The sequence below is a fragment of the Myotis daubentonii genome, chromosome X, assembly GCF_963259705.1.
Source record: "Myotis daubentonii chromosome X, mMyoDau2.1, whole genome shotgun sequence".
Lineage (NCBI taxonomy): Eukaryota > Metazoa > Chordata > Mammalia > Chiroptera > Vespertilionidae > Myotis > Myotis daubentonii.
This window is the reverse complement of record NC_081861.1, coordinates 130,564,038-130,578,658: the sequence shown is the minus strand read 5'-3', so window position 1 is coordinate 130,578,658 and position 14,621 is coordinate 130,564,038.

Here is a 14,621-nt window from a genome sequence, read left to right as displayed (position 1 = left end):
GAAGAGGAGGAGGAGATGAAAGATTTGGTGACTATATTGCATTGATTCTACCATAATGCTTTAAACATTACTTTCAAGCAAAAATGATTTCAGACATGATTTGGGGTTGGGACAAGTTGTTTGCCAAACTGAGAAGCTGGCTGGGTATAGTGCATAGGTGTGCACAGGTGACTGGTAGGGGCTGCGTCTGGCTGAAGCACACCTCTGCTCCTAAAGTAGGTAGTAATCCTTGCATATGTTGCCCTGTAATATTTTGAGTCTCATGTTATGGATCTTCCCATTTTTCAGAAGTAGGTAATAATGTAGATTAAAAAATAATTTTATTTATTGATTTTTGAGAGAGAAGAGACAGAGAGATAAACATCAACTTGTTATTCCAATTATTTATGCATTCATTGGTTGCTTCTTGTATGTGCCCTGACTGGGGATCAAACCCACAACCTTGGCATTTGGGGATGATGCTTTAACCAAGTGAGCTACCTGGGCAGGGATAGAAATGCAGATTTCAATGAAAAATCTTCAATTTTTAAAGTGTAGGCTTAAATATATGACAAAATAATCCAAAATAATAATCCTATATAATAAAAGTATAATATGCAAATTGACTGAACTGTGGAATGACCAGTGGGTGGGGTACGGGGCCAGTGAGCAGGTGGCACCAGGCCAGCCAAGGCACATGCCAGTGGGCAAAGGGAGGGGACGGCGATGGGAAGGGTGGCTGTGTCGACCAACGGTGGTGGAGGGGTGATGGGGAAGGCAGGGTAGGCTGCTCACCAGCAGGCGTTGTCCCCTGATTGGCCCACCCAATCGCCTCCCCCAGAGGGAGGCCAGACTGTGGCTTAAGCCCACTCCCTGCCTAAGCCAACAGTCGGACAGCCCCTGAGGGCTCCCGGACTGCGAGAGGGCACAGGCCGGGCTGAGGGATCCCCCTCCCCCACCGAGTGCACGAGTTTTCATGCACACGGTCTCTAGTAATAATAATAAAATACTTGAGGCCTAATTTGACCTTTGTCCTGCCAGTGTAAGAGCTGACTTTGGATCTTGAGTGGCCCTTTATTTATCCATGTGTTAGAGCTAATCCCAGATTTCTAAAGAGAATCTTGGCTCTGCCTATGAGCATTCCCTCAAGTCCATCTTGGTTCAGGTTCAAGTCATCCTGGCACTACTCCATGCTCCACTGACCACTGGAGTACTTGTGGCCACACTTCGAGGACAACAGATTCCCTGCATTCCAGGTCCCTGCCAGGCTGTGTGCCCTTGAGGCATTTGGGAAACCATGAATTATTGAGAGCACTTGAAACACGGGATGAGGGTTGGGAACTCATGAACTTGGAGAGCAGAACAAGGCCTGGGACAGGAAGGGCTTGACAGCTTTGGACTGGCCCTCAAAGGCTGTGGGAAACAATGAAAGGGTTATAAATGGGGTTGGAGTGTCCACACAACAGACCCGCATCCTGGACAGATTATTCTGGCAGCTGTTGGGGGTGGGGGGAAGAGAGCTCTCTGCAACAGCACTCCTTATCCCTCTGAACAGTACCCTCCATCTCCTCTCATTTAAGTTTTTCCCTTGGGGGCGACTCTAGTGATTTCATTCTACTTTTTCTGGGCTGTTCTCAGAAGAGTAGGTGACCCTCTGAGGGTGGCCCAGGTTGTTGGATAAATTAAAGCCAGCTAAATCAAATGCAACCACCTTTCTCTTTCCAATGGTAGAAGTAGCTATTTTAAAGATTGCCTGAAGTCCAGGGAGCCCAACTTTTTGCAGGGGGTTACATGAACTTTCTGGCAGAGCCCATTAATGACTGTCTTTCTCATTTGCTTTCTCAGTATTACAATGTCAGGGTAAGAACACGGGGAAGCAACCAGAAGCCTGGGCTGCCTGCAACCTGGATTCCAGGCTGCTGACCCCCTGTGCCCCATGCTCAGGGGCAGAAAGTTCTTGGCCCAGTGAGGTAGGCCTTGTGCCCTGCAAATACTCCATTAGGTGTGAACAGTGATAGGGTGGAGACAGGTCCCCCCCCACTCAACCCAGGCTCCCAGCAGCCAGGCACCACAGCCAGGAATCGACATGGGACTTATGCCACCACTACAAAGAAGGTAAATGAGGAGAGGTCCCCAGTTCTGTGTCTGGCAGCCATCATCATCCAACAGATTGGGACAGGGTGTCAGCTGGGGGCGCATTCATTGCCACCTGCCCCGAGAACTGGGCTGCCTGCCCTCCTGGGTACCTTTGTTCCATAGGCCCGGATTCGACCCCGCAGACAGAGTAGCCTCCATCAGAGTTAGACATACCTCTCTGAGGCCACCTATTTATTGTAAGTCATCTAACAAAGGGGAGGTGGTTGCTTTTTTTTTCTTGTATCCTTCCCAGTTTCCTTCCTGTTCTGGCCACCATTGTAGCCTCATGTTCCACTCAGTCTCTGTCCCTCACACACGTTCATTCTCTCTCTCTCTCTCTCTCTCTCTCTCTCTCTCTCTCTCTCTCTCTCTCTCTCACACACACACACACACACACACACACACACAAACACATGCACAGATACACACACACACATGCACATCTCTCTGGGTGATAATGAACCCCTGGATCCAGTCTCAACAACCCCTAGGATGCTACTTCCTCTGGGCTTTCCCTGTCTTAAAAAGAAAACGTGTTCCTCAAACTTGCTCCTGTGTTCTCAGCCCCTCCCCTAAGAAGTGTTCTAAGGCATTGAGCCAAAAAGTTCATTGTGATTTCTGGGTGTGTGAGGGCAGCAAGAACACAGGTCTTAATGTAGGGCTTCACTCCTGGATTCAGCAGGCCCCAGAATTTTATATGGGCACTGGTGATTAGCAGTGCCTTGTGAAATCCAACCCCTGGGTTTCGGTACATTTAATGGAGTTGAACATGAACCATGAGAATGTGCAACATGCAGTAAGGGTCCATGTTGTTCTGTGAGAAGGTTGTGCCCATCCTGTGTCTGGTGGGTGGTGGATGGCAGTGCTAAAGGTTGCATTAAAGTCACTTCACATGCTTTTCATGCCTGCACCGTAGGCTCCGCCTGCTTGCTTCTGCTGCACATAAACCAGCTCAGTAACATGAACCTGCTCAGGTGATGTGAGAATGAAGTGTGACCATCCTGTGACCGACCCCGCATGGCATACAGAATAGTACACCTCAGCCTGATGCTGGTGAGAATCCTTTGGAACTTTTTAAGTCAGCACCACATCCCCTCTCCCCCCCTCCCCCCCGTCCAGTGTCCAGTGACATGGGACTCTTTGGGGCCCCATCCTGAGTACCAGGAGTTCTCACAGCTTCCCTGATGATTCCAGGTGCAGCCCGGGTGGAGAACAGGCATCTAGAAGAGTGACCAATGCTAGTGCTAACACAGATGGGCCCCTTGCCTGCCCTCCCTTGAGGTCAGTGGCTGGATTCTGTGCTCCCCAGCCCACTTGCCACTCCTCTTCCAGCTACTTGGAGACCGAACCTTCTGTCTTTCCCTCTGTTCCACTCCAAGAACCCAACCAAACTTTTCCTGCTCGATTTTTCTCCCTCCTCAGAACTGAGGTTGTGGCTTCAGCAGCATGCACTGCAGCGTGTGGCATCCCCCCAGCTTGTATCTTAGCCTGTGAGGGAAGCTGGAAAGGCCTGGGCCCCAAGCCTCTCTTGCAGGCTTTGCTGGAACACAGTTTTCTGTTACTAAAGGGCAAGGAAGCTCCTTTCTGAAAACTTGGGCCCTTGAGGATTTTCAATCTGGATCTTTCCCAAGATGTATGCAGAGAGATGAGCCAGGAGAGCTAAAGAGGGAGAGAGGGTGGTCTGTAATGCTCACAGTCTAGCTTTCAACAGAGACCAAGGTCTCCAGCCAGATGCCAGGGTCAGGACCACTATGTACAAGGATGCCCTGAGGTTGTCCCTGTGGCTGCCAGCAGAGGGCTCTGTCCCCCCAGCTCAGGGGGATTGGGTATAGGGTGGAGAGGTTAGCAGCTCTTAAGAGAGATGAACAAAGGATTCCTTTTCTATGTTAACCTCACAAACCTTTTCTGTACTTATTTAAAATACAATTGGCCCCGATTTATCTAGTAGTAGTGTTCTTGAGAGGTTGCTCACATTCTAGATCATGTTTGAAGGGTACTTAAGAAAGCTGTCATTGAAAGAAGAAACTTCTGCTCTTTCTGGAAAAATGAATTTATATTTCTAATTCAAATAAAGGCTTATTTGCTCTCAGACATCAGATATTTATAAGATGAATTTGATGAAAGAAATTCAGGTCTATATGTTTACCTGTGAGGAAAGCCCACTTGCCCTGCTCACCAAGTTGCAGGCTTCTGGTGCTGTACATCCTCATGACGTCACTACAGAGCTGCCCCTGGAGCATGGCCTTCAATGGGCTGCTTGCTGAGCAACAGCCTCTGGATATGCTTGTCTCTGGTTCCCCCTGAGAGCCCCATGCCCACCCTTGGAGCCTACCCACTGAAGGAGAGGAAGGAAATGGTGTCCTATATGCACCCTGACATGTGCTTTATGTCAGTCCTGATAGAAAGGCAGCTAAGTCATGGTTCCACAGATGGGGGATCCAAAGCAGAGTAAAGTTTAAGAAGAGGCACTACTTTGGGTCCATGGCCAATCTTGCCTTTGAGGGCTTTTTTTAATCCCAGTCTTGCTCTTTCTCCTTTTCTAACTAGTCCATTTTCTTGTTGATGGGCAAATGATGAACCCTTCTGTCAGGCCAAAAGAAAGGAACATGAGATGACATTTACGTTGCTTCAACTATTAGTCAGTAGTCTGGAGGAAGGCATGAAAGTGCCTGGCTAGAAACACACTTTTGTGGAACAAATGGACTCTGAAAATATGCTAGCTCAAATTAAATGTTTTGTAAAAATCAGAAGTTTCCATGACTTTTGTTAGCCTTGTTCTCTATTACTATTTGTAAACAAAGCATAATGCAAACTAATTTATTGAGCATTCAGTCCTTATTAATTAATTCAAATGTGCTAACTCAGATATTTTATTACTCCCATTTTACAGATGAAGAAATGTGGAAGAGAGGTTAAGTGATGCCCAAAGTTGCACAGCTAGAAAGGAGTGGAGGTAGGAAGTGACTCAGACTCTGTAGCTCCAAAGCCAATAACTCCCTAACTTCTACCCAGGTTCCCTACTCAATTAGGTGCAGTGATACACACTGTTCCTAGTTCTGACAAAGAAATGTCTTGTGCTTAGGTATTTTCCACACTTCAAGACAAAAGGATACCTGGACCTATAGGAGAATTTAAAGGTTCATTCTATAGGTTGAAAGAGTTAGAATATCCTTGTTTCATTATAACCCAGTGAGGTATATAAGATGATGAATTGAGGCACAGAAATAAAATATTGAACCTTTTTATATTTGTTTCATTCTTTTAAAATTTTGATTTTTACACATATTTTATCATCATGTATTTATAATCCATGCATGTAAGTTATAAATAAATCCACAAACTCTGAGGAGGTATGTGCAAAAATATTCTTTGTATACCACTGATGAAATTTTGACTATTGCTTGCTTTATGTTCTAAGTATATTTATATGAATGCAGAACCCACTTTTGAAGAATCCATCTTGTTTTGAAGTATAGTGAACCACATGACTTAAAAGAACCAATCAGTACATCTATTTTTGCAAAATGAATTATAAATTCCAGTTTTTGTTTGTGTGTCTGGATTTCCATGTGCTGTACTGGTCTGGCTAAGAGGGAAATACTTGTACTTTCCTGGTGGGCTCAGTTTAGTCCACACACATTTATTAAGGGCCCTGTAAATGCCAACCACTATGCTAGGCATGTGAAATACAATGGCTTTGACCATTGGCCTATTGGTATAGTGGGGTGGATAGAAACATTCTTCCAGTTGAATGTTGAATGATACAAATATACACATGTCATCACTGGAGTGCAGGAGATGGCTTTTAGCTTATGCTGGAACAGTCACGGAGAGCTTTTTGGAGTAGGTGTTGTTTTGAGCTAAATCATAAAGGATTACCCAGAGTAAGAAGGTGAGGAGGAGCACTCAATGGTGGAACCACAAAAGCTTGTGTTGGCAACTATTGACCTTCTGTATTCCTAGAGCTTACATGTGGGGGTAAAACGGGGTTACAGCCACGAGGTGGTCTGGGGCCTGATCTCAGAGGCCTGATCTGGAAGGTCTCTGCAGCATATGGTATATAATAACACCAAAATCTTTTATGCAGCAGAATGGCATGGTAAGACTTGGCTTTTATCAAAATTATTCTGGTGTAAGTATAAAACGCAGATTTGGGGGGAAAGGGTGTTAAAATGAAGGCGTGGTGCCCACCCAATTTGGAGGTTATTTTAAAAGTCTAGGCAGGGGATAATATGGGCTGGGTCAAGAGCAGTAAGTGTGGGGGAAAGGAATGATAGATTTCAAGAATATCAAGGAGGCAAAGTCATCAAGACAGGGGATATGGGAGGGGAAAGTGAGGGAGAAGTCAGTTCTATACTTCTTGCTTGGGAAACCTAGAAGAAGGTATGGTAGAGAATGTACCAGATGGCTGGATCTAGTGCAGAGGTGAGGAAGGGTGATACTGAGTTCAGTTTTGGGGATTATGAGTCTGAAGTACCTAACCAGACCACCCAGTGAAGATGGCAGGTTGGACCTTGAGTCTAAAGAGAAAGAAGAAGGGGACAGAATCAGGGCTGGAAGATAGAGAGGAATAAACATAATAAAGATATTGGAAACAACTAGGACAGCTGATGAGATCACTGTAGTAGAGCACATGGAATGAGAACTGTGGGCCTGAGGCAATGTCTGCTACGGAGAGAGAAAGAGACAGAAGTGCAAAAGGAAGAGGTGATGAGAGAGACAAGAATGCAGAGAGATGAGCCAGGAGAGCTAAAGAGGGAGAAAGGGGACAGCACCCCACACCTCCAAGAGGTCAGGAAGATGAGGCCTGAAAGGCAACCATTGCTCCCTGGGTAAAGATTGTCACTTGTAAAATTAAACAGAAGTAGCACTTCTGGAAGTTTTCAAAAAAGAAAAAGAGAGGGAGGAAGAAAGAAAGGGGCTACAGTAAAACATTAATTAAAATTTCATTAATTTAGAAATTTGCAATGGCTCAAATGGGCTCTGCTGAATTTTTAACTTCATGATAACAACAATGAGAGGGTCTAAGTAAATGAATAGGACAGGTGGGCTGTAAGCGAAATGTCTAAAACACTGTCCTGCCCTGGTCTGTTGCCCAGTGGTTAGAGCATTGGCCCATGCACCAAAGGGTCTGGGGTTTGATTCCAGGTCAAGGGCATATGCCTGGATTTCGGGTTCACTCATTGTCCCCAGTCAGGGTGCGTGCGGGAGGCAACCAGTCGATGTGTCTCTTTTGTATCAATGTCTCTCTCTCTCTCTCTCTCTCTCTCTCTCTCTCTCTCTCTCTCTCTCTCTTCCTCTCTCTTCCTCCCTTCTTTCCTTCCTCCCTCTCAGAAAAAGCAATGAAAATAATATATCCTCAGGTGAGAATTAAAAACACAAAATAATAATAATGTAAATATTGTTGAAGAAAAACAAAAACATTGCCCTATCCATCTGGTTCTTACACAAATCACCCTTGACCAGCATCTGGAAGAGATCCAAGGCAGAAGGGCCTGACAGTGGCTGAGTCCAGGGTAAGGGCCAGTATAGCCAAGAAGTGATATATGAAAATAAAGAAAACACTCTGTGCTTCAATTCAATAAGCAATTGTTGTCGCTTTTCCAGTTACTCTGGATTGTAGGCCAAAAGCTGAGGACACAGCAATCACTTCTGCAGGGGTCTGTCTCAGGGAGCTTACAGCCAAAGCTCTGGAGACTCCCTCAATAAGATGGGAGAAGCCTTTCCTAGCAGCATCACTCCGCTGCAATGGGACACAGAGAAGCCTGTGGAGGAAAGGAGCTGTGGAGGATCTTCCTAGAGGTGGCACTGGAGTTGAGTCTTGCAGGGTGGTGAGGAGGCACTTGTCAGGGGAGTGGGTGCCATTTAGTGCTCTGTGTTATGCTATGGATGAGAGCCAGTTGGTCAGCAATGGCTGTCCAGGTAGGTACTGCTGTTATGGAAACTGGGAAGGGATACAATGGGAAGAAATTTTTTAAAAAATGAAAAAGAAGAGAAGCACCAGTGTGGAGTGGGCACTGGGGACAGGAGACCCAACACCACCAGCTAGAGACAAACAGCGCCCGCTTCCCTTGACGGCCTATAGGGCATCACGTCATTCCAGCCCAGGGTAGCCACTAATGCTGTAGTAATGACAGACTCAAGGAAAGGTTTTCTCTGCTGAGATGGTTAATGCATTTTGAAAACATCCAATTGAAAACAAATGCAATAAAAGGTCTCAGAGCTTAAAGAATTACTGTGGCCCTCCCACTGCCTGCTAAGTCACATTCCGCAGCCACACAAAGAAAATATCCAGTCTCAAGTACCCTTGGAGCACCCATTCACTTATAAAGAGTTGATGCCCTCTTTACATATTATCCCTGTGTTACCACAATTTAGCCAAAGACTTCTGCCAAACAAGACCTACCTTATTATCTGGTTTCCATTATTATACTTGAAATCATAAAGCTGCATTAAAAACATCATTTCTTAACAACAACAACAACAACAACAAACTGTTAACATTTGCCTCCAGGAAGACTGAATTCCCCAGAGCATTTCAATAGTCTCCACTGCCATTTTGGCCACCTTGAGGACTGATACCTGCTGACATCCTGTAATCAGGAGCTGAGTTTTGTTTAGTGAGGATAGTATTTGGATCCTTGACTGTTTCTTTGCCCTTGGACACAGCTCCCATTCTGGAGGAGGGAATGATGGTTGGGAACCTGCTCACCTAATTCTGAGTTCAGAGGTTATTAGATAATATGTGTCCTGAATGCCCCTTCTACACCTGGATAAGATGTAAGATGAAATAGTAGAAGGCACGCCACCCTGATATCAGAGTCCTGAGGGAGGTATTGAGTGGAACGGCAAAAGCTGCATTGCTAGGGCATGTACGGTGCCACCATTGTGCAGTAACTATGGACAACCATGGGTAAAAGCCCTGTAGGACGAGGGGGAAGTCAGACCAGAGCAGTTTCTGTTCTGTGATTTTTTTATACACTGGTTGTTCATGTGATTTTGTTTGAATTAAGAGGTCTATTATGGCCAAATATAATTTAACCTTAGTAGAGAAATGGTGAGGACCAAACTGTAGGCCTGGGAAGGCCTGTTCAGGGCAAACCACTGAGAGGAAGAAATTCCAGATTCTAAGAAATGAGACATGGGGGATTATGTTCCAAGAAAAGTTTGGACCATAAAGAGAAACCTGGGAAAGTCAGATAGGTGGGGTCCAAAGGGAAGTGAGGATGTATTAATAGGCATAGAACTAATCAAAGATGGTGGGACACAATGGGAAGTAGAGAGATACTAACAGATATATAACTGATGAAAGATGGGAAGTAACTATTTAGTTCCAACAGGCTTTGCTGGAACCCACAATCAGTTCTCAATTTCTATCTGGGGTTCTTTTATTATTTTTACAAAGGTAACAGCTTTATTGACATATAATTCACATATACAATTCACCCATGTAAAGTGTACAATTCAATGTTTTTTAGAATATCCACAGAGTTGTACAACCATCACCACAATCAATTTTAGAACATTATCATCACCTACCTGGGGTTCTTGACTCTACAAAATAAATGGAGAAATTGGGGAAAGATCAACCAAAATGACAAGAGGATTATAAAGTAGTAGCTCACAGGGCATGAAAAGAGATGGGACCTGAGTCCTAGGGAAGGAGGCTGCGGAAAGATCTGGTGTTTAAAATAGGGAACTACTAAAAGGATGATATTTGGCCTATGTTTCTATTAAGGACAAACAAAAAACTGGGCTTGATTACAGCAAGAGGATTTAGGTAAAACATGAGGGGGAAAAACACACCCAACTTCCTTGTGATGTTTGTAAATTCCTGGGTTATGCCACCCTAGGAAATAAGACTGATGAATGGTCATCACAGGGTGAGTTTTGAATAATGGGTTCTTCCAGTTTCACGGTGTTGGTAAAATAATCAGGCATCCCTTCAGAACTGGCTGAGTGCCCAACCTTTCTGTGATGTATTGACCAGCTGAACCCCATTTACTAGGGAGAAGCTTCTAGAGAGCCCTGTTACATGCTAGATGAGTGATGGCCCTTTGGATCAATTAATAGAGGTTGTAAATAAAATTTTCCTGCTCATATCAGCCTCATGGTAGTAAACCAGAAAATATGTCAGGGGCATCAGAGCCCACAGCTACAGATCTCTCCCTGATTATTTGATAAATTCTTCTTTAAAGAATGTTGAGCTCCTGCTGTGGGCCAGTTATAAGAGAGACCCTAGAGATAAAGCAGTGGTTCTTAACCAGGGGTGATTTTGCCCTCCAGGGGACTGTTGGCAAGGTCTGGAGACATCGTCGTTCACAATTGGGCAGGGGGAAGGGTGTTACCGGTCAGAGATGCTGCTAAACATCCTACAGTGCACAGGACAGTGCCCTTCAACAGAGAATCATTCAGCCCCAAATGTCAGTAGTGCAGAGGTGGAGAAACTTTGAGATAAAGAATTAAGATTCAGTCCCTGCTCTCAAAGAATTTTGTCTGTTCATTGCAGTGTTTCTTAATATGACTTGAAATGTATGCTAATGAAAATTTCTGCATTGAAAACGAAACTCTTCAAGTTCCTTATCTGAAGCAATTATAAGTAAAACCGAATTTCCTAATTCTATTTGGGACTGACAGTATGGTGCTATCAATGTAAAGTGTTCATTACATTCTTACTAATAAACTTGGTTATCAAACCTTATATTTAAGAAATATTTAGCAGAAGGAGGACAGTATCTTTTATCATCTTTATCAGCAGAGTGAGCCTATATTTTTATTTGAATGTATATATAGATTAAAATAGTTGGGTAGAAAATAACCTACAAGTTGGGAATATATAGTAAACCTTAATGGTTCATTTCCTTTACCTTGAACTTATTCATAATTTCAGCAGGGCATAGTTAAAATCTTACTTTACTTAGAAATCCCCTGGTTTAATAACAGTTGCAGATGAATTATTTGCAATATTTTGGAACTAGTTATTTCAAGCACTCTTATATACCAGTTGCTATAAAATCAACCAATACGTTAATTAAAATAAAATACCAATTTATTAAAGTGGCACCCTAAGGACCTCAAATAGACCCTATTTTGTTTCGTTGATGTGGGAGGTCAGTTATTTGACCTGGTGATAGTGAGCTGCTCTGGAAAATTGCCTTTTTTATTTAATGAGGAGTAAATTTGGCCATAATGACCTCTAATGCTTTTTTCCCCTCCTGTTCAAGTTTTTAGCTTAGCAGCTTTTGCGTGTGGCTTTTAGAGGCTTGGCATCCTCACCCTTCAGCTCAAAATCTCCCTTTATCATTGTGCCAAGTGCTCTGGGCATTCCAGTTAACTGGGATTGTCTTGAAAATAATTGACAAATATCTGCAATTCAGACTCTTCACTAATTTATACTGGTTTTTGCCCCCAAAGGATCCAAATTCCTGTGGGTTCAATGGGCTTCAAACCCAATATTTAAGAATCATCACAAAGTACATACTTTTGAGTTGTTGATGCTTAAAAACTGAAAGCAGAAAACTCTTCTGAGACTCAATTTCTTCACTTCTAAAATGGACTCTAAATCTTTTCTTGTTTTTAAAATTAATTTGCTATTTATGATTATTCATGATTATATTGACATGCTCTGTCAGTAGCTGGCTACCTTTCTCTCTCCTTTCCTTCCTTCCTTCCTTCCTTCTTTCCTTCCTTCCTTCCTTCCTTCCTTCCTTCCTTCCTTCCTTCCTTCCTTCCTTCCTTCCTCCTTCCTTCCTTCCTATTGTTTGGAGTTTTCACCATTGAGAACATACTTTTTCATGCTTAAAGTATGAGAGTTTTGCCTTCAAATATAAACAAATTTTTGACCACACTTTAGAATTTTCAACTCACTCTCAAGGACTTCCTTGGTTGAGACATTAACTGTATCATCTCTAAATCTTTCTTTTTTCCTCCAAATCAACTAGTTTTTACTTTATCAGCAAGATCAGTACCCACAAATATGGATCTTTGTAACTTGTTCCAATTTTTTATCATTTCTGAACTGAAGCCAGCTGAAGTCATCTTGACAAGTCTGAGAAAATAGAAAATGTCAACATCCCTGGGGACTAATCCTCTTTTTTTAAACAACTCTGAAAAGCTATTCTTTAGGTTAGTTGGCCTAAACATTGTGTGTGTGTGTGTGTGTGTGTGTGTGTGTGTGTGTGTGTGTGTGTGTAGAAATGACAAATTATTAGGTCATGAGATAAATCTTGATGGAAATCCTGTATTACAGAAGCCTGTAAGTGGGTTAGCTAGAGACAGTTGTGAGGGTTGGAGACATAAAGATCACCATAGCTGCCTGTCTCAAGCCAAAAAATGATGGGGCCTGAGAGTTTGCCAGTAGCCCACTCTGTGAGCCCTGTGGAGATCACGTGCCTCAGACTAGGCACCATGGTTCCAGGCTGATGGTTCTTACTTGTTTGTGTGAAAGGCTGCAGACTTCTGACTGGAGTAGAAGCTAGGCATTGAACCATCAGGGAATGCTAGGCTCACTCTGGCCACAGCAAGACTTTGCCCTCCTCTTGATTCCCTGACATGCACGTAGTCAAGTGGACTCGTCTCCAGCGAAGGCTGGGAAGGAGAGCAGGCAGAAGATATACTGCCCCAGTACAACCCTGGTCCCAATACAATACTCTAGGTGTAACCTTCACAGGTCTCAATGGGCAAGTATCCCAATGCAACACCACAACAGCCTCTCCCCAAGAAGCTCCCAGAGGTAAATGGCAAGGCTCATGGATGAGGTTAACTGGAGTGGGTGGGGAGACCTGTTGCAGGTACCTATCCTAGGGCTGAAGGATAGCTCACAGTGGCTCAACACCAAGGGTTGGCTGTGGAGCCCACATTTATCACCCACCTGGAGCTGACATCTGAAGAGGAAAGGCCATTGCCAGACACAACAAAGAGAAATCTGTGGCTTGAGGTTTTACAATGTAATTACAGCCTACCAATGCCTTCTTTTCCACCTGTATGTCACTCAACTTTAATCACTTCCTTCTAAATGGAAAATTGAGAATTCTGTTTCCTTGAAGATGGAGAAGAAGCAGCTCTTGCCAGTATTCTGTGAAGTTGGAGTACCCTGCTGGCTGGTGTAGAACAACTGCCTGATGCTGTGGGGGGCAGCAGAAACAACCACAAACATGGTGAGAACAGATCTCAGGTGGATGGGAAATGCTAGTCCCTAGGCACATTTGTGTCGGTTGTATTTGAAACTAGAATACACATGCCATGCTCAGGAAATCCACAATGGGAGTGAAAATGGAAAAAGACTGCACCATGTATAAGCTGAAAGGATGGAGTCTGGCTAGGGCAAAAGAACCGACTAGTTAGCCTGATAAAAACAGCTATTTCATTATTTATCATCATGTCCCACTTGGAAAAAGAAAATTTAACAACACAGGAAAAGAGCAGGAAAAAGAAAAGCCATTTTTTGGTGTATGGTACAGGACCAGCTAAAGCTGTAATCTTACACACAGAGGGCCTGGTAATAAAAGAACAGCCTTGCAACTGCTTTTCCTCCTGTTTGTGTTCACAGTAACAGCTGGATACATACTAATTGCAAAAAGTGAAAGAAAGAACTTTAAGTTTAAAAGAAGGCATGCCATGATCAGTCTCTTGCCAGCACAATTCCAGACACAACTGTGAGGTGGCACCTAGCAAGTCTGTTTGAAATGCACACTCACAGTTCTTCGCTTGTGTGGTTGGCTTTAGGCTGTCTAAGGAGAGCAGAATGCACCTTCCAGGTGCATCGCTTCTACCTATCAAGAAATAGCATAAACAGGGGTTCTCGGCCATGGCACCAGTGACATTTGGGCTGAATCGCTCTCTCTGGTGGGTGTTGTCCTGTGTGTTGTGGGATGCTACCCACCAGGTGCCAGCAGCACCTTCTTCCCCAGCTGTGACAACCCTAAGTATATTTAGGCATTGCCAGATGTTCCCTGGGGGCCATGACCACCCCCAGGTGAGAACCACTGTGCTAAACTAATAAGAAATGACTTTCTCTTCCCTCTCAGACTCTACTCCCAAATATCTACGTAGGGCCCAGAATACTGTACTGGTAAGACATCTCCACATCCACCAGCAACAAATTTTCCTCTCTTTCTGAGTGGCCTTCAGTAATATGTTTGATTTTCAAGACTTTTGGTCATTCAGAAAAATGCTTTTATTGCCCTTGAAAATAAGGTCATTTCCAGCTAAAAACCATCCTTTTAGAGAAAGTTCAGACACAGAATTTTACACACTAGGGCAGGGGTGGGCAAACTTTTTGACTCGAGGGCCACAATGGGTTCTAAAACTGGACCGGAGGGCCGGAACAAAAGCATGGATGGAGTGTTTGTGTGAACTAATATAAATTCAAAGTAAAGATCATTACATAAAAGGGTATGGTCTTTTTTTTTTTTTCAGTTTTATTCATTTCAAACTGGCCGGATCCAGCCCGCGGGCCGTAGTTTGCCCACGGCTGCACTAGGGTCTCTGTGAACTGGAAGTGGCCT